The sequence below is a fragment of the Pseudophryne corroboree genome, chromosome 4 (assembly GCF_028390025.1).
Source record: "Pseudophryne corroboree isolate aPseCor3 chromosome 4, aPseCor3.hap2, whole genome shotgun sequence".
Taxonomy (NCBI): domain Eukaryota; kingdom Metazoa; phylum Chordata; class Amphibia; order Anura; family Myobatrachidae; genus Pseudophryne; species Pseudophryne corroboree.
Window position 1 is genome coordinate 823727933 of NC_086447.1, and position 20868 is coordinate 823748800.

At 46.1% G+C, this 20868-nt stretch overlaps 1 protein-coding gene across 2 annotated transcripts in view; it reads left to right on the forward strand.

The window, feature by feature from the left end:
* The window catches only part of KIF16B (kinesin family member 16B), a 717875-nt gene that overhangs the window by 556357 nt on the left and 140650 nt on the right, over positions 1 to 20868 (forward strand). The gene's annotated exons all lie outside the window — the stretch shown is intronic.

Genomic DNA, 20868 nt, shown 5'->3' on the forward strand with positions numbered 1-20868 from the left:
CCTGCAAAAGCCACCTGTAGTATAGAACATACTATAGTAGGTGCATCTTGCCTCTGACTGTAAATTAGCATGATGGTTGTGTGTATCCTTAAGAACAACAATCTAGTAACAGATGCTCATGTTCCCTTTTGCATTCTGTGGGCAGTGGACTAAAGGTGGGTACACACTTGCCGATAAAGTAAACAACGTTACTCATTTTGCCCTTACTGGGAGACGTTGTTTACCATATCGACTAGTGTGTATGCTGCCCAATGACAAGCGAGATGCGTGTCCCCGCGGGGCATTAACGACCCTTGCTGTCGGCCGTGCATGCAGCTAATTTTGGACTGTCATCAAAAACTGCATTCACAGCCCGGCCGTGGCGTGCCATCACTGAGCGATATCGTTTGCATATCGCTCAGTGTGTACGCACTGCCGACGACAGCCCCAGCAGGGAAGGGAACACACTAGGCGACGTCACTCAGCGTATGTGTGTGACTTTCCTAATACCTGTTCCTGTTAACCATTGATATTGCACCATGTGTTTTGCATGTATGAATGGTGCAGAGATGATTTTTTTTATATTCTACCTAATTACCTAAAGAAAGTAGAGGATCCGGATATTATATAGTTTATACAGGAAATGTGCGGAAGTTCTGGGTTGCAATTTGTACATTGTACGTGTGTGTATCTTACCTGTAAACATTGCATCTCTGCTAGAAGATGCTTGTCAAAAAAACTCTCTGGCTGTCAATCAGGTGAATATGGTGAGTGATTGCACATACCTTGCCACCATGCAATCACAGGCTTTTGTTCCAGTGTGAGATATCTTTATTTAGCTGGATTTTGCTTTTAAAGGGGTATGAAGTATTCCCTATACCTTAGTGAGAAACTGTTTGGAAATTTATAGCGCTGGTCTGTTTTACTCATCATACGTAATAAATGTTCATGGCACTTCACTATGACATCCAGTGGCTGTCTGTCAGTCGTTATCATGCCATAACTGGAGAAATGGACAACCAATGAGCTTAGGCTAAAGTAAAGAATGTCGGCAACCCATCATTTTAAGATCACTGCTATAGGAAAAAGTTTAATTGTAATTAACATATGGGGGCATACAGTATGTAATAGGGTCCAAATTTGCCGGAGGTGTGGCATGCTGGCCAATCTCGGAGGGTTTTTTTTGGTTTTTTTTTAAAGCTGCAATCATTTATGAGGCAAAACCATGACAATGATTGCCGCTTTAAAAGACTTCTGAGATTGGTCGGCATCCCGCAACTCCAGCAAACTTAGACCCTATTATATATTCCCTATGGAGTTTCTTTCCAAGTTGCAGAGTCGTGCATGGGCTCAGAAACTGCTTTGTCCTTCTTACAGTGACTGTTCAGTTTTAAATACTGCAAATGTGTAACAATGTATTGGCTATTTCTGCTCATGTGACCATACTGCACCATCTGTACCTAACAGGAAGATAAACCGCTTTCCAATCTTCAGTGGGATTTTTGTGCTAGTCTAAATCCACACCTCTGGAGGTGTGTGTATTGTGATAGGGGAACGTCCGTGTCTCAGTGGGCATGGCCACATTTCTGCTGTTGTGCCCTAGGCTGCCCCTTATGCCCCTCCTATCCTCTGATTTGCATGTGCCAGTGGCAGCTGTGCATACCTCCCACCCAATGCTCTGCTATACAGGCATATCTCCACAACTGGCTGGTGACTACCTCCTGATCCTATTGGCAAGAAAAAGCTTTCATATGAGGATTGACCAACCAGAATTGAGTTGGCTGAGGGGTACGACAGTATGATAAATCATTTAAAAGATGCTCATGTATAATATAATTCTGGTAGCCAGTTTTAGTGGGATCACATGGCAGTAGCTGAAAAGCCACCCAAAAAAACTCAATTGACCATGGGTTGTCCCCTTTGGAGCACAGTAATAGTGACGCTTGGATGCAGGTACTTGATCTGTGTGCTGATCAGCTTTGCATTGGGTTTGTGCAGTTTATCTGCCAGTGTATCATCATCACCTTTAAACTTTGATTCTACAATTTTAGGTCCATTCGTCAAAAGTACTTTTACAGAAAACACATGTAAGTTGTTTTCTGAATGGCTTTGCCAAATGTGCATACAGTATGTGATCAGACCATCTAAAACCCGGATCCGGGTAGGGAAATTTCAAGTTGCAGGTGTGTGGCAGCAATAATTACATCATTGCCGTCCTGTGACATAATGCAGCGATGATTTACGGCAGTAGGGGGCATGGCCATATTGGTGCAATTCATGGTGAAACGCGTTTTCTCTGGCTGGGTCCACAGGATTATCCACAGGATAACATTGGGATATGGTTGAGCGACAGAGGAAATGGCACCAACACGGTCAAGAGCTTTCTGGCCTCCCAGGATGCATCGGGGGCCTCACCATATAGTCTCACCCACTGACTCAGTCAGATCAGTTTTTTGCTTGGTGCGGCAGGAAGCCGCATGGTCACAGGGCTACTGTAGATAAGGCAGCCTCAAGATTTTATTATTTTATTTTTATAGACTTACTATATTTTTTTTTCGAGCGACTTTTCTTAACAGCATCTTATACGCATACTAGAAAAGAGTCGCTCCAACAACTCCCCACCGGGTCGCAACAACGCTTACCTTCGCGGTACAATGCTGTCTCGACGGGCGTCTGTGTCGGATGTTCTAGCAGGTCCAGCAGACGTAACCAGGCTGTGGCCGGAGCATGGGGGGACGGTAAGTCTATGGATTTCCTCTTACTAGAGGGGTCCGGACACAGCTACACTGATTTGGTGGAGACTACAAACAGTGTGTTGATGCGCCGAACATCTGGAGTGCGACAGCGCTACGCTCTAGGGATCATAGGCGCTAGGACTAGGTAGAGGCCGCGATCCTTAGGGTTTAAGTCAACGGGGGGATTCAGAGGCTCTCCTGGCCACCCCTCCTCCGAGTTCATGACCAGTTTCCGCGCGTCTCCCATCCATGAACTGAATGACCTCACTTCCGTCTCAGACGCTACAACGAGGGTACTGGGTCGCAGCTTAGACACTGCGGTTGTGTACACTAGAGATCCTGCCTAGACCGAGTCGTAGCCCTTAGCGTCTGCATACACGTGGAAGTCGCTGAGCGTCCGTGTCCGTCAGTGAGCGACTGTGTCCGTTATCAGGAGCGCTAGTGTACATCAGTAGCGTCTGAATCCACTCAGCGTCTTACGAGCGCATTTGCTTGGATATGGAAGTGTAGTGAGTCTCCCTGTATCCCGCTCTACAGAGGAAGGGTATACAATACTAAAAATTCTCTCTACTTGTTAGTATGAAGTGTTAATGTTTAGTACATATTGCATATGAGATTACTGTGTTTTCTGCATGTTATGTTGAAAAAGAACCAGTTAAAAACAGAAGTACAATTTTCCTACTTATTTATAAGTTATGGGGGTTGTATTCCCATATGACAATGTCTAATGCTTTAACATGTGACTGACTGCTAGTATGAGTGCTGACTTTTCTGTGTAATGCCAGTCCTGTTCTGACCCTCAATTCAGGTGCACTGTGGTCAGATTGATCTCACTTCTATATACTCATATATAGGTGATTTTCAGTCACAAATTGTGTAGTCATTAACAGATTATTACCATGTCTCTGAGCGGCAAAAGTGACGAGGAGAATTTATCAAGCACTCCTACATCCCTAACATGCTTATCTTGTAAGACAGGGTTAATTGGTATGAACCAATTGGTCACTTATGAGGGATTGTGTGCGAACTGTTTTGCTTTTCAGCAAAGTAAAAAAACAGGAGTTGGTTCAACCACCAACAAAGCCACCATGGAATATGTTCGCAAAGACTCTATCTTCAATAGCGGACAGGTTAACTCCGGTAGCACCACCTCAAGGGTTAGGTTACACTATTAACCCATACATGCAGCTCCCTTCCTACGGCTTGGTTCCAGTAGCCTCTACAAGCAACCAAGGGACAGGTAAGACTAAGACAGATGCGTCTATGTGGCAGACTACACAAGATGATACAACAGATGATGATACAGTATATTCAAATACTCTGTATGATGATCAGTCGCAGTGTTTTAGTTCAGAGGATGTAGCTGAACTTAATGATGTGAAGGCTGTTCTCTCTTTGAAAGAGCCAGCTAAGACAGTGTTAAAATCTAAAGCACCTGTGTTCAAACGAACAAAATCAGTGAGAACTGAATTCCCAGCGTCAGATGAGCTGACGGAAATGATGGATGAGTCTTGGGCTACGCCCAGTAAGAAATATAAAATCCCGAAAAGATGGAATTCTTATTATCCATTTCCAGCTGCGGATTGTTCGAAAAGAGAAGTTCCTCCAAAAGTAGATGCACATGTACTGCGACTTGTGCATAAATCTGCTTTACCACTGTCATCTACCTCACTAAATGATGTCACAGACAGAAGGGTAGATAGCTTCTTGAAAAATGTATTTTCTCTAGTAGGAGCAGTGGTAAGACCTGCTATGGCTTCGGCCTGGGTAGCAAAGGCAAAGGGCGAATGGATAGAGGAACTAGAGAATGATATCTCTTCTCCTATTAGGGAGCAAGAGGATCTTTTTAGCCGTTTAAGACAATCTGCCCAATACTTGGAAGAAGCAGCAACTGATATATGTACAGTTGCTTCTAAAGCTTCAGCCTTGACAGTAGCCGCTCACAGAGCAGTTTGACTACGTACCTGGAAAGCAGATGCGGAATCCAAGAAAGAATTGGAAGCATTGCCTTTCATTGGTAATATACTGTTTGGGAAACCATTATCTGATATCCTAGAATCAGAGGCTGAGTCAAAGAAGGTCAGATTTCCGGCTACTTATAACTCTAAGTCCAAGGGTTCAAAGTTTCGCTCATTTCGTTGGCAAAGCAAAGCGAAAGCCAAAGAGGAGTCTAAGCAACCCCAGCTCAGAACTAGGGGTAGGAAGCAGTGGGCTAGCAAAAAGCCAGCTTCCAAGCCTGAACAGAAACCATCAGCCTGAAGAGACGGGCCTCCGCCTGGAGGATTCCAGGGTTGGGGGCCGACTCCTTCATTTTGCACACATATGGCAACAGTCAACAACAGATGCTTGGGTGCACAAGGTGGTATCTCAGGGGTTTGGGTTCCCATTCAGGAGGCAGCCTACTCAAAGATTTTTTTGCACCAGCCCGTCTCGTATAGAGTCGAAGGCCAATGCCCTGCAAGATGCAGTCCAGAAATTACTGCAGTCAGGTGTGATTGTCCCAGTACCTCCATCACAAAGGGGACAGGGGTTTTACTCCAATCTATTTCTGATCCAGAAGCCAAATGGGTCGTATCGACCAATTCTCAATCTAAAAATGTTAAACAAATACATTTGGATCCCGAAGTTCCACATGGAGACGTTATGCTCCATAATGTTAGCTATGGAACCGGGAGATTACATGGTATCTCTGGATGTACGGGATGCTTACCTACATGTGCCTATAGCACTGTCTCATCAGTGTTACCTCAGGTTTGCCATCCTCCAGGAACATTTTCAGTTCCGAGCTTTGCCCTTCGGGCTAGCAACAGCACCCAGGGTGTTTACCAAGATCATGGTGGTTATGGCAGCATGTCTGCGCAAACAGGGGATAAGAATATTCCCATACCTCGACGACCTATTAATCTTAGCACATTCGCAAGATTTACTTTTGAGCCATCTTCAACAGACAATAGTTTGTTTACAGAGACACGGGTGGCTCATAAATTGGGAAAAGTCGTCTCTGAATCCGTCACAGCGGATGGTTCATTTGGGGGCCATATTGGATTCAGACCTACAGAAAGTTCTCTTACCAGTGAAAAAGATAGTCAAGGTGCAGGTCAGGGCTCAGGAAGCGTTGCACGCCCAGACAATGTCAGTCCATGCAGCAATGCGACTGTTGGGTCTGATGGTATCAACCTTCGACATGGTGGAATATGCACAATTCCACTCCAGACCATTGCAGCACCTTATTCTGACCAAATGGAACGGAAATCATCAGACGATAAAAAAGCAGATGATAAAGTTTCCAGTAAACGTAAAAAGGTCTCTAGCGTGGTGGCTACATACAGATCATTTAAACAAGGGGAGACCCTTTTGCATAAGAGAATGGCAAGTCCTGACAACAGATGCCAGCCTGCAAGGCTGGGGTGCGGTACTCGGAAGCCTTTGGTTCCAGGGAAAATGGACTGCAAGGGAAAGTCGCCTGCTGATAAATCTGTTGGAAATAAGGGCCATTTACTTGGATCTAGTTCAGGCAAAGGACAGTCTGCAAGGAAGACCGGTCCAGATTCGCTCAGACAATGCGGCAGCAGTAGCGTACCTTAATCATCAAGGAGGAACTCACAGCAGGAGACTGATGGAGGAGATAACTCCCATTCTAAGTTGGGCAGAACTCCATCTCCCAGCATTGTCAGCAGTGTTTGTCCCAGGTGTTCTGAACTGGGAAGCGGATTTTCTCAGTCGACACACCATTCAGGAAACCGAATGGGCATTACACCCAGAAGTATTTCAGACACTAGTGAACAGATGGGGTCTACCAGAGATAAACCTCATGGCGTCTCGTCTAAACAACAAAGTTCCAAGGTACGGATCGAGAACAAGGGACCCAGGAGCGGTCCTTGTAGACGCACTGTCAGTAGAATGGAAATTTCATCTGGCATATCTGTTCCCTCCAATATCTCTGTTACCCAGAGTAGTGAGAAAAATAAAGCAAGGGAGCGATAATTCTAATAGCTCCAGCTCGGCGAAGAAGGCATTGGTATACAGATATTCTAAGGATGTCCGTGGATGCACTGATACTGCTCCCTCAACGTCCAGATCTGCTAATGCAGGGTCCTTGTTGCCACAGTCTTCTGGATCGCCTGTCTTTGACTGCGTGGCTGTTGAAATCTCTCTCTTAGAAGCTAGAGGATTTTCAAGACAAGTAATCCAAACTATGCTTAGAGCAAGAAAGCCTTCTTCAGCTCGTGTGTATCATAGAATATGGCAAGCCTATATTCATTGGTGTACTGGAAAAAATTTGAATCCAAGATCTTTTAAAGTATCCAGGATTTTGGATTTCCTTCAAGCAGGATTGGATAAAGGTTTGAAAGTGGCTTCCTTGAGAGTTCAAGTATCAGTGTTAACTGTATGGTTTCAGCGAAAGATTGCTGATTTACAGGATGTACGTACTTTCTTTTAGGGAGTTGTACATATTCAACCTCCTTTGTTCCTCCTGCAGCTCCTGGGATTTGAATTTAGTTCTTAAATTCCTCCAGGGTCCTCCGTTTGAACCGCTTAAGAGAGCAGATCTTAAATGGTTAACGGCTTAAGTGCTTTTTCTACTGGCAATGGCATCAGCCAGAAGAGTGTCACATTTAGGAGCATTATCGTGTAAGTCTCCTTTCCTAAGTTTTTTTCCAGACAGAGCAGTTCTCAGAACGAGATCTGGTTATCTTCCTAAGGTGGTTTCAAAGTTTCACCTGAATGAAGAGATTGTAGTCCCAGTTTTTTAGGTATCGGGACTATCTGCGGGAGAAGCGTCGCTGGACGTAGTCCGAGCTTTAAGAATCTACATAGATCGTACTAGTGCCGTCAGAAAAACAGATTTTCTCTTCATCCTCTATGGATTCCATAGAAGAGGATGGCCTGCTAATAAACAGACGCTGGCGAGATGGCTCCGAATAGTAATATCAGAAGCTTATTCTCATGCAGATCTCCCTACTCCGGCTAATGTCTCTGCACACTCTATACGTAAGATAGGTACTTCATGGGCAGCACAACAGGGTGCTTCAGCAGAACAGATATGTAAGGCAGCCACGTGGTCTTCCATAAACACATTCATCAGACATTATGCCTTGGATACTTTTGCCTCTCATGACGCAGACTTCGGGCGAAAGGTCCTCCTGTGTAATCAGGAGCGTTCCCACCACTAAAATTGGCTTTGGTAATCCCAATGTTATCCTGTGGACCCAGCCAGAGAAATAGACGTTATGGTAAGAACTTACTGTTGATCACGTGATTTCTCTTATGTCCACAGGGATCCCACCCTGACGCACCTGATTTGAGGATCTAGACAATCACTAAATCTCTTCCTTCTTGTATGGAAGGGTGTGCATGTGTGTTCTTATCGCATAAACAGGTCTCTACCTGATGCTCCTGACGAAATCGCTGTGGAAAGAACTGATCTGACTGAGTCAGTGGGCGGGACTATATGGTGAGGCCCCGATGCATCCTGGGAGGCCAGAAAGCTCGTGACCGTGTTGGTGCCATTTCCGCTGTCGCTCAACCGTATCCCAATGTTATCCTGTGGATACCTGTGGACATAAGAGAAATCACGTTATCAACGGTAAGTTCTTACCATAACGTCTATATCATGCTCCCACTATTCCCACTTGACTATTTCCCAGAATACAGGATAACTCCCATAAGATTGTGAGTGTCCATTAAATTTCAGGAGAGAAGGCAAAATACTGGAATTACTGTATCAAAATCCTTTTACAAAAAAAGTCTTATTGTATAGCAGGGCTTATGTGTGTACATAACGTTTCATAGCTGTTGCACAATATATGGCTGTTGGGTTCCTGCCTAGAACAATCTTACACAATCATGTTTGACAATTTGATGAAAGATCTGATTAGATTTACAGCAACAATGTTCATGGGAATTGTATACGATTATCCATGTAGGGCCTTCAAATTTCTTTTACAGTTTGTATTTACTCATTTAAAAGCCACAGTTTTTAACCTTGAGCAAGTAGCTTGCGTCCAGCAATTTTGTTACACCACAGTGTTAATACAATAGTAAACTTAAACTGCAGGCAATTAGAGAAGTGCTGAAGAATTGAATTTGAAAAAATAAAATTCTTTAGGAGTAAAAAAAAAAAAAAGTTATCTTTTAGCCTGCAGTTTACTTTTTAATGGGTTTAATCAACTTTCTCAATACTTTTTTTTTATTTTTTTATACTACGGGATTAGTAGTAATCAAACAGATGGCTACCTTTCACAACACCAAGAGATCAAATGTTGTGTGACGTGGGCTGCACTTTTATTTAAAATAGACTTTTTGATTGCAAAGAGACATTTAATTAAGCAAATCACTGTGGCGATATGGATGGTGCTACTGTTAATGAGGTCAGTTTTGATATTTGTATTTTTTATATAATTGCCGAGGTCTCTCCATTTCTCTCAATTAGCTTATTCAGGGCTGCATAAATTCCAGGATACCAACAGCTGAAAATAAATAAATATATATATATAGTTCTAGAGGTAATTTTCATAGCTATACCCAATATCCCAAGCTGGAGCCCCTGTTTATGAGATGTGTGGCCTTTGTTCCAAGGTCTCCTCCATTCTTCTTATATCCCCAGCAGAAAGGCAGTATGCCAGGGACAGATCATTGACGACTTAATTGTTACCATCAACACACAACCATTGATTCCATACAAGAAAAAAAAAATACAAAAAAAGGGGATGTAGTTGGTATCCCAACGTACGGGATGCCAGCGGTCAGGAGGCTGGCATGGGATCCAGACACATATCTGACTGAACTGCTGACTCTTAAATCCCAACAGTCAGAATCCCGAATGTAAGAATGCCAGGAATGATTAGGGTTAGGCTGTGGGGGGAGGGTTAGGGCTAGACTGCGGGGTGGGGCATAGGATTAGGCTGTGAGAAGGGAGGGTTAGGGTTTGGGATTAAGGTTACTTTACTTGGATGCCCAATGTCAGGATTATGACAGTCAGGATTCCGGGGTCGGCATTCTGACCGCCACCTTCCTAACCGCCGGCATCCCGTACCCAAAACATCAATGTTTTTTGTGTGGAAACACCCGCTTCCGAGACTTGGCTGACATTTACATGAAGTCTCACTGTGCTCACAAGTCTAATTTTACTTTCAGTTGAAAAACAAACAACAAACCTGCAACATTTGGTAGAAAACATTGACCTCCAGTTATATATGGAACATCAATCATCAGCCTCAAATCATCAATTGGGGTTGGGGGAAAGGGGGGTATCTTATTGCCCGCCCTTACCAGTGTGTAGAAACCTAGAATTTGACTGCAGATAAGAACTACTTGGTCCATTTAATCTGCCATTAACACATGTGCACACATACACTTACACACTACGGTTCATTTTTGTTGTTGTCTGGGAGCCAATTAACTTATTAGTATATTTTGGGATTGTGGGAGGAAAACAATGCAAGCACGGGGAGTATATACAAATGCCACACAGGGCCATGGAGAGGAATCAAACCCATGACCTCATTTCTGTGAGGCAGTAATACTGACCATTACACCATCTGTGTTGCTCTAATAGAAAGGGCAGATAATTTAAATAAAGAATAACATTTCTGCAGGATCTTATGTTGCCCACAAGCATCTTTGAGGAAGATCAATTCGATGCTTTATTTTTAGGCCCAGATTTATCAAGCCTTGGAGAGTGACAAATAGCACGGTGATAAAGTACCAGGCAATCAGCTCCTACCTGTCATTTTTTCAAACACCGCCTGTAACATGATAGATAGGAGCTGACTGTCTGGTACTTTATCACTGTGCTATTTATCACTCTCCAAAGCTTGATAAATGGGGGCCTATATCTTTTCTTTTTAACATTACATTTTATGTCCTGATAAACTAGAGCCAAATACTGCAGAACTAAGAAATAAAAATATGGAACAAGTTTAATGGAGCTATTAAGAGTTACAATGTCAGGCCTGCTGCAAGTGAAGGGAAAGAAGGCAATAACTTAAACAAACACACACACACACACACATATCTCACTGCCATGGGGGTTCATTCCGAGTTGTTCGCTCGCAAGCTGCTTTTAGCAGCTTTGCACACGCTAAGCCGCCGCCTACTGGGAGTGAATCTTAGCATATTAAAATTGCGAACGAAAGATTAGCAGAATTGCGAATAGACACTTCTTAGCAGTTTCTGAGTAGCTTCAGACTTACTCGGCATCTGCGATCAGTTCAGTGCTTGTCGTTCCTGGTTTGACGTCACAAACACACCCAGCGTTCGCCCAGACACTCCTCCGTTTCTCCAGCCACTCCCGCGTTTTCCCCAGAAACGGTATCGTTTTTTCACACACTCCCATAAAACGGCCTGTTTCCGCCCAGAAACACCCACTTCCTGTCAATCACATTACGATCACCAGAACGAAGAAAAAACCTCGTAATGCCATGAGTAAAATTCCTAACTGCATAGCAAATTTACTTGGCGCAGTCGCACTGCGGACATTGCGCATGCGCATTAGCGACTATTCGCTCCGTTGCGACAAAAAAATAACGAGCGAACAACTCGGAATGACCCCCATGGTTCTGAGAAGTGAGTAATGTAATAGTATCTGTGTCTTGTAGGCGGAGGGAGACTTCTCACTAACATAAACATTGGCGTCCCTAAACTACAAACAACTTGTACTGTACATTGAGTCAATAAAAATGCATACGTCACATGCCTGTTTAGTTACAGTAGAAGCTTCTGTGTAGTTAGACACTTTTCAAAGATGCTTTGCTACTTTGTATATCATGGGTGTGCATCACTCCATATAATAATAATATTTCCATGCCAGATAATTGATAAATAGATATATGGTTATTCACCGGTCGGGAGAAGGGACTCGGAAAAGGGAGTACACACCTGTAACAAGTCCCAAACCGTGTATATTAAGAAGGCATCTTGCCTTAACCATCTTGTAATGCTCGCGAAAAACAGATCAGTATGGTCTCTGTACTGCTGCTATCCATGTTTGTACGGTATCATCTAGTTTCTCTTCGTGGAGAGGACCTTTCCCATAAGCCCCTGGGTCCATGTGACAAACTGTTTTGATTAGTAACCTGTGGCGATAAACGCAATAACCTCAAACGAACGGAGAATGGATAAAACGTTTAGGTGCTGTAAGGGCGGAAGTTATTTACTGCCCTCTCGTTATGTCACTTCCTAGTCCTGATCACGGAGAAAAAATATACACAACCGTGTTTGTACTGAGCACTGCACACTGTTAAGCTGCATACACACCGTGCGATATGGACTATATAGTCCATATTGCACGGAAGCGTAGTGCATATCGCACCGTGTATGCACTTGCGATGCCGATGCGCGGTCCCTCGTGATTGACATCACAAGAAAATATAGTGGGTGCAGGCGGGGCCGATACTGACTACATGCTTTCAGACGCAATGTAGTCAGTATCGTCCATTAGCCTGCATCGGTGCGTGTGTACGCACCTTTAAGGGGGGTATCTCCCAGAGATGTGTGCTGAGCAATATAGCACAGATCGCTCAGCACATGTCTCAGGATTCTTAGCACACAGAGCGATGTGTGCTGAGCGAGGGGGAAAAAAAAGCTCACTTCACCGGGGGTGAAGTGAGCGATCTGACTAGATCTGGCCTGCATGCAGGCCAGTCTTGAGTCAGCGATAGCGACGTGCATGGCCGCGCGTCGCTATGGGCTTTACACACGGAGTGTTTTGTGCTTAATTCTAAGCAATCTAGTCCAACTGACTGACATTAGCTCCATTTGACAGAAAGCGATCTTTCGGTCTTGTAGTTCTTGGAAATTAGATGCTCAGTGACATGTTGGTCCAGTGCTGTCAAAGCATTTCTTTCTATTTAAGAACTTATCACTGTCATGATAAAGGGTGTGTAGTCATTACGTTGGAAGACATGGTCATTATGATGACAGGGTTAGGTTAGAGTTAGGTATTAAAGACAGTAAAAAAACGGTATGCCGATGTCTGACATACAGTATGACATTTTATACGACACCTTTTAATAAAGTTATTGAACCCCCATGTAAATGACCCTCCCCACAGACACACACACTCACTACACATTTAAATCAGCTCTTTATAAAACCAAGTTTCTCTTACGTCCTAGGGGATGCTGGGGTCCACATTAGTACATGGGGTATAGACGGGTCCACTAGGAGCCATTGGCACTTTAAGAGTTTGAGAGTGTGGGCTGGCTCCTCCCTCTATGCCCCTCCTACCAGACTCAGTTTAGAAAATATGCCCGGAGGAGCTGGTCACAGCTAGGGGAGTTCTACAGAGTTTCTTTAGTAAATGTTTATTTTAGAGTTTATTATTTTACAGGGAGGCTGCTGGCAACAGCCTCCCTGCTTCGAGGGATTAAGGGGGAGGGGGAGTAGTGTCCGCCCTGCGGGGACTGAGCCACTATCTCCGCTGACAGGACACTGAGCTCCTGTGGGGATCGAACGTTCCCCGCCACAGGGGATTGCTTACCCCGGCAGCATGCCGCCACCCCCTACAGAGCCAAAAGATCAGAAGAGTCGAGATATGGCGGCACAAGGGTAGGAGCGCAGCTCTGAGTAGCTGCGCTCCGGGAAGGATCAGCGGCACACAGTGTTGGCGCTTTAAGGGGGCGTCCTGAGCCAGCGTCTTAATACCCTACACTGGTCACAGACACTAACCGGGTACTGAATCCCCAGGCTAGCGTCAGAATCCTCCGTACTCAGACACTCACAGGGAACGGAATCACCTGACTTGAGACGGAGTCCTCAGCCAATATAAAGAATTTGTGCGGGAAGACGCGCCATCTTCAAGGGGCGGAGCTTCTCCTCAGAGCGGACCCAGCAGCGTTCAGCGCCATTTTTCTGTCTGCAGCTCCTTTACACAGATGCTGACAGAGCTGTCCCTCCAAGCAACTCCAGCTATCCTGTGCTGTACAAGGGGGTTGTAGAAGGGAGGGGAGGCGGTGAACTAGACCTGTGTAACTATTACAGTACACAGTGGGCGCGGATAAGGGTGCCATATATATATATATATATATATATATATAAAAACAGCGCTGTGTGTGGGTTGAACTCTGTCTCTCTTACCATTCTCAGGGGGAAAACTCTGTCTAACCTACCGTGTGTGTGTGTGTGTGTGTGTGTGTGTGTGTGTGTGTGTGTGTGTGTGGAGTGTTTGGTGTCTCCAGTTAGCTATGTCCAGGGACTGTGTCACATGCTGCTGAGGATATGTCCTCTCAGGATGATCTCATTCCATGTAATCAAGATTGCACTGTTGTAGCGCAGATACCAGCAAGGGAGCCTGAGTGGTTATCCTCTATCAAAACTATGATTTCTCAGATTTCTGCTAGGGTTGCTCAGAATGAATCTGCAACTCAGGTTTTACAGAATTCTATGGCAGTTTGGTCTGGTTCTGTTACCTCAGGATCCCCCTCTGTGGGTTCCCACAAACGTGTTCTTGCCCAGATCATGCAAGACGACACGAATACCAACTCTGACACGGCAGGCGGTGATGGGGATTTGCTCAGGGGGGCCGCATCTCTTGCAAAAGGGGTGCAGTTGATATGCAAAAGGGTTGCAGAGGCTATTAGAGATGTGTTGAATATTACTGACACAACACCTGAACAGGTTGAGGAGGCTTACTTCACTGACAATAAGAAAGCCTCACTAACCTTCCCTGTGTCCAAAGAATGAAATGCTATTTTTGAAAAAGCATTGGAAAATCCAGAGAAAAATTCCAGATCCCTAGGAAGGTTCTGGTTGCTTTCCCCTTCCCTGAGGAGGATAGAAAAAATTGGGAAAACCCACTCATAGTGGAAGCGTCTGTATCCAGACTCTCGAAAAAGGTGGTTTTACCTGTCCCAGGATCTACCGCCTTGAAGGAGCCGGCTGATGGCAAAATTGATACTACGCTCAAATCCATATACACGGCTTCAGGGGCGATACTACGTTCCACTATAGCCTGTGCATGGATTTTCAAAGCTATAGTAAAGTGGTCAGGCACGTTACTTGAGGATTTGGATACGTTAGATAAGAGTGACATTGAATTGTTTCTCCATAACATTCAGGATTCTGCAGGATTTATGGTGGAATCCATGAAAGACCTGGGTTCAATGGCTGCAGGAATTTCTTCCATGTCCGTCTCAGCTCGTCAAGGACTGTGGCTGCGCCAGTGGTCTGCCGACGCGGAATCCAGGAGAGGTGTGGAGACCCTACCCTACACAGGTCAGGCTCTGTTTGGGGAAGCATTGGATGCATGGATCTCCACGGCTATACCGGGTAAGTCCCCTTTTCTTCCCTCGGCAGCTCCTGCTACGAAGAAACCTTTTTTTCTTCACCTGCATCTCAGTCCTTTCGGGTTACTAAACTGAGAAAGGCCAAACCGTCCAACACCTCCTTTAGAGGGGGCCGACCAAAAACCAAGAAACCTGCGGCAGGTTCCCAGGAACAGAAGCCTGCTTCAGGTGCGCCAAAGTCCTCCGCATGACAGTAGACAGCGCAGCCTGGAGGTAGGGCCGGTGGGGGTGAGACTCAGACATTTCAGTCACGTCTGGGTGTCGTCCGGCCTGGATCCCTGGGTACTAGATATTGTGTCCCAGGGGTACCAGCTGGAATTTCAAGATCTTCCTCCTCATCGGTTCTTCAAATCAGGCTTGCCAGCTTTGCCGGCAGACAGGGCTACTCTACAGGGAGCCATCCAGAAATTGGTGCAGGCACAGGTCATTGTACCAGTCCCTCCTCAAATGCAAAACACGGGTTACTATTCGAACCTTTTCGTGGTACCAAAACCGGATAGTTCAGTCAGGCCCATAATGAACTTAAAATCACTAAACCCCTTACTGAGTGAGTTCAAGTTCAAAATGGAATCTCTAAGGGCGGTGATATCAGGTCTGGAAGAGGGGGAATTCCTGGTATCCCTGGATATCAGGGATGCGTACCTCCATATTCCGATTTGGCTGCCACATCAAGCTTATGTCCGATTCGCACTGTTGGACTGTCATTTTCAGTTCCAGGCCCTACCATTCGGCCTCTCTACAGCACCAAGGGTATTCACCAAGGTGATGGCGGAAATGATGGTTCTCCTCCGTAGGCAGGGGGTGAACATAATTCCATATCTGAACGATCTGCTGATAAAGGCATCATCCAAGTAGAAGCTGTTACGGTCAATAGCTCTCACGACCCAGCTTCTCAGGGAACATGGTTGAATCCTGAATATCCCAAAATCACATTTGGAGGCAACCAGGAAGTTGTCATTTCTGGGAATGATCCTCGACACGGAAGTGCAGAGGGTGTTTCTTCCGGAGGAAAAAGCTTTGGTGATACAGACAATGGTCCGGGATGTCTTGAAGCCAGCCTGGGTGTCGGTTCATCAGTGCATTCGCCTTCTGGGAAAGATGGTGGCCTCTTACGAGGCTCTGCAGTATGGGAGATTTCATGCTCGGTCTTTCCAACTGGATCTCCTGGACAAGTGGTCGGGATCCCATCTACACATGCACCAGAGAATACGTCTGTCACCAAAGGCCAAGATTTCACTCCTCTGTTGGCTGCAATTACTTTACCTTCTGGAGGGCCGCAGGTTCGGGATTCAGGATTGGATCCTTCTAACCACGGATGCAAGTCTCTGGGGCTGGGGCGCAGTCACTCAAGGGGAAACCTTCCAAGGAAGGTGGTCAAGTCTGGAAGCCGGCCTGCCGATAAACATTCTGGAACTAAGAGCCATCTACAACAGTCTTTTTTTAAGCGGCCCATCTTCTGAGAAATCGGGCCATTCAAGTGCAGTCGGACAATGTAACGACAGTGGCTCACATAAACCAACAGGGTGGAATGAAGAGTAGAGCTGCAATGTCAGAGGTAACAAGAATCACCCTCTGGGCAGGAAAACACGCGTTGGCTCTGTCAGCAATCTTCATTCCGGAAGTAGACATCTGGGAAGCGGACTTCCTCAGCAGACACGATCTCCATCCAGGGGAGTGGGGTCTTCATCCGGAGGTGTTCAAGGAGGTAACAGATCTTTGGAGCGTACCCAAAATCGATATGATGGCCTCTCGTCTCAACAAGAAGCTTCGGCGGTATTGTTCCAAGTCAAGGAACCCGCAAGCAGTGGCGGTGGAAGCCCTAGTGACTCCGTGGGTGTGCCAGTCGGTGTACGTGTTTCCTTCACTCCCACTCATTCCAAGAGTTCTCAAACTCATAAGGAGAACAAGAGTTCAGGCAATCCTCATCGCTCCGGACTGGCCGAGAAGGGCTTGGTACGCAGATCTTCTGGATCTACTGCTAGAAGAGCCGAGTCCTCTGCCTCTTTGGGAGGACCTGCTGCAGCAGGGGCCGTTCGTCTATCAAGACTTACCACAGCTACGTTTGACGGCATGGAGGTTGAATGCCAGATAACTAGCTCGGAAAGGCATTCCGAACAACTTTATTCCTACCCTGATACAGGCTAGGAAAGGAGTAACGTCAAAACATTACCATCGTATTTTGAAAAAATATGTATCTTGGTGTGAGTCCAAGAAGTTCCCTGTGGTGGAGTTTCAACTGGGACGTTTTCTCCTCTTCCTGCAAGCAGGTGTGGATATGGGCCTGAGGTTAGGATTCATAAAGGTCCAAATTTCGGCCCTATCCATCTCCCTGAAACAGTCGGCTGCCCTCCCTGAGGTTCAGACTTTTTTGAAGGGAGTTCTGCACATGCAACCTCCCTTTGTACCGCCTATGGCGCCTTGGGATCTTAACGTGGTGTTGCAGTTCCTCCAGTCAGACTGGTTTGAACCTCTTCAGGAGGTTGAGGTCAACTTTCTCACGTGGAAGGCTGTCACTTTGTTGGCCTTAGCTTCTGCTAGACATGTGTCGAAGTTGGGGGCTTTGTCATGTAAAAGCCCATACTTGATCTTCCATGAAGACAGAGCTGAGCTTCGGACATGTCCGCAGTTTCTTCCGAAGGTTATGTCGGCATTTCATATCAACCAACCTATTGTGGTGCCAGTTGCGACTTTCGTCAAAGTCCTTAGATATTGTAAGGGCTCTAAAAATCTATGTGAAGAAGACTGCTCATCACAGAAAATCGGGCTCTCTGTTTGTTCTGTATGATCCCAAGAATTTTGGGTGTCCTGCTTCTAAGCAGACGTTCTCTCGCTGGATTAGGTTCTCTATCCAGCATGCATATTCTACGGCAGGCTTGCCGTGTCCTACATCTGTTAAGGCCCACTCTACTCGTAAGGTGGGTTCTTCCTTGGCGGCTGCCCGGGGTGTGTCTGCTTTACAACTCTGCCGAGCAGCTACTTGGTCGGGGTCGAACACGCTCGCAAAGTTCTACAGGTTTCGATACTTTGGCCTCTGAGGATCTTAAGTTTGGCCTCCGCGCTCTTCCTCCCGTTCTGGGAGCTTTGGCACATCCCCATGGTACTAATGTGGACCCCAGCATCCTCTAGGATGTAAGAGAAAATAGGATTTTAATTACCTACCGGTAAATCCTTTTCACGTAGTCCGTAGAGGATGCTGGGCGCCCACCCAGCGCTTCGTTATCCTGCAGTGTTATTTAGTTCAGTACTGCTTAGTTCTTGGTAAGTACTGTTTTGTTACTTGGTAAGTAATTCTGTTCAGTTGTTGCTGATGTTTCAAGCTAGTTAGGTTGAGTTGCCTTGTGTGTGAGCTGGTGTGAATCTCGCCACTATCTGTGTAATCCTTCTCTCGAAGATGTCCGTCTCCTCGGGCACAGTTTCTAGACTGGGTCTGGTAGGAGGGGCATAGAGGGAGGAGCCAGCCCACATTCTCAAACTCTTAAAGTGCCAATGGCTCCTAGTGGACCCGTCTATACCCGAAGGTACTAATGTGGACCCCACCATCCTCTACGGACTACTAAAAAACGATTTACCGGTAGGTAATTTAAATCCTATCTTATCCATCCAACATGTTATTGCATGTTAGCTATTGCATGCTGCTGTTGTCTCAATTACGTATCGTGTTTTTGTTTGTGTTACATATGCAGTTATCTTATGCCTAACATCAGTTTATCGAATAAAGTATTTATTTTTCAAGCAAACATACTGTTATGTGTTCCACCTACATTAGCTATTTACTGCTGCCAGTCACACTTATTAATGCTCCAGAGAATAGATCCTAAATTATCACCATCTCATTCCACATATCTTCTAACTGCTGGCAGCCAAATATCAGCATGGCTTTTTATCATGTTATTCTTCCTGGGTATAGTATTGTTCCAGTCATAAACATTTCTGCCTTTTGTATTGTTTTGTTCCTTTTATGCTGTATCTTGTCACTAGAAGGTTGCTCCTAAGATTCCCTGCTTGGCATGTATATGAATTTTGTTCTTTTCCAAATTACTCTTTTTAAAAATCAATTATTATACATAGTATGAAAACATTATTATGCATCTGGCTGAAACCGGTTTACTTCAATTAAGACTTAATAGCTATATGTCAGAGCAGAATAGCAATGATTAATTTGTCACAGTTAATAATTACATACTCGTTGCTAAGATGCAGAGAAACCTAGGCTTTGGTGGCTCAAACCTTTATGGGTGTATTAGAAATAGTTTTCCGTTTGCCAGTTTAGCTTAATATTTTATTATATGTATGAAATGCAAACTCCAGACTTAAGACATCTTGTTGATGTAGGCATAGGCGTGCGCAGCACATTTTATTAGGGGGTGCACGATTGGAGGGGCGTGTCTATAATCGCCTATTGGGAGTGACTAACACCGCCTATTGGGAGATGGAGAGAGAGGGAAGCAGAGATGGAGAGAGACAGAGGGGGAGATGGAGAGAGAGAGGGGCTAGACAGAGAGAGAGGGGGTAGTCAGTGAGAGACAGGGGGAGGCAGCAAAGGAGAGAGAGAGTGGTGAAGAAGAAGGAAGAAAGGTGCAGGGGAACAGAGAGAGACACACAGGGAGAGAGAGAGGGGTGGAGACAGCGAGACAGAGGGGCAGACATGGAGAGAGAGACCGAGAGGGGTAGACAGAGAGAGAGGCATAGAAGAGGAATTATATTAGGCAATAGGAGAGAGTGAGGGAGAGGGATGAAGAGGAAGGAAGAGTGGTGCAGGGGAACAGAGAGAGATACATAAGAGAGGGAGAGACAGAGAGAGAGGGCAGAGACGGGAGGGAGAGAGAGACACAGTGGGGGAGGCAGAGATGGAGAGAAGGGAGGAGACGGAGAGAGAGAGAGGGCAGAAAAAGAGAGACAGGGAAGTGGGAGATGGAGGGGGGTGAAGAGAGAGATAGAGGAGGGCCGAGGGAGAAAGAAGGAGAAATAGTGCACAAGAGAGAGAGAGAGGGCAGAGGGAGGGAGAGGGCGAGTGGGAACTGAGGGGGAGATAGTAAGACAGAGAGAGAGAGGGGGCTGATGGAGAGACAAAGAGGTGCTGAGCAGCACTTGCTACTTGAACAAATCTAGGATTGTGTATCTCCTACCTGGACAATCAAGTGCTGCTGCACATCGTGATGGTCAGCGCCTTTGCTTCCCTCCAATGGACGTGGAGCTGGGGACATCAGAGCACGTGGAGAAGTATGAAAGGGGAGGAGCTGAAAGATCAACCCCTCCTTCCCCCTCCAGCCGGGGAATCCCACACAGGCAGCATTATGAACTATGGGAGGAGGAGCTGAGAGAGCGGCCCCTCCTCCCCCTCCGGCCGGCAAGTCCCACACAGGCAGCATTATGGTGTATGGGAGGAGGAGCTGAGAGCGGCCCCTCCTCCCCCTCTCGCCGGCTAGTCCCACACAGGCAGCATTATTGACTCTGGGGGAGGAGCTGATGGCGCAGCTCCTCCTCCCCCTCCTGGCCAGGACCCGGTCATTGCAGCTGCCGCGTTGCTGAAGACTCTGGGGCACTAGCAGCGGGCAGCGCAGCGCTGGCATAACATGAGTCAGTGTGACTCTGTAATGCCTGCACTGTGGCAGGCACAGGAATGAGCAGCGTGGGGGGTGCCAGACATTAGGGGGAGGGGGGGGGTGCCTGTGCGCACCAGGCACCCCCCCCCCCCCCCCCCCCCCCCCCCCGTGCGTACACCTTTGGATGTAGGGGTTGATTATGTATAAAGCAGTAAAGATTGGAGAAATGGACCAGGGGAGACGTTGCCTATAGCGACCAAACCAGCTTTGTGGTAGCATGTATCAAGTGCATTCTATAGAATGATATGTACACGCTGATTGGTT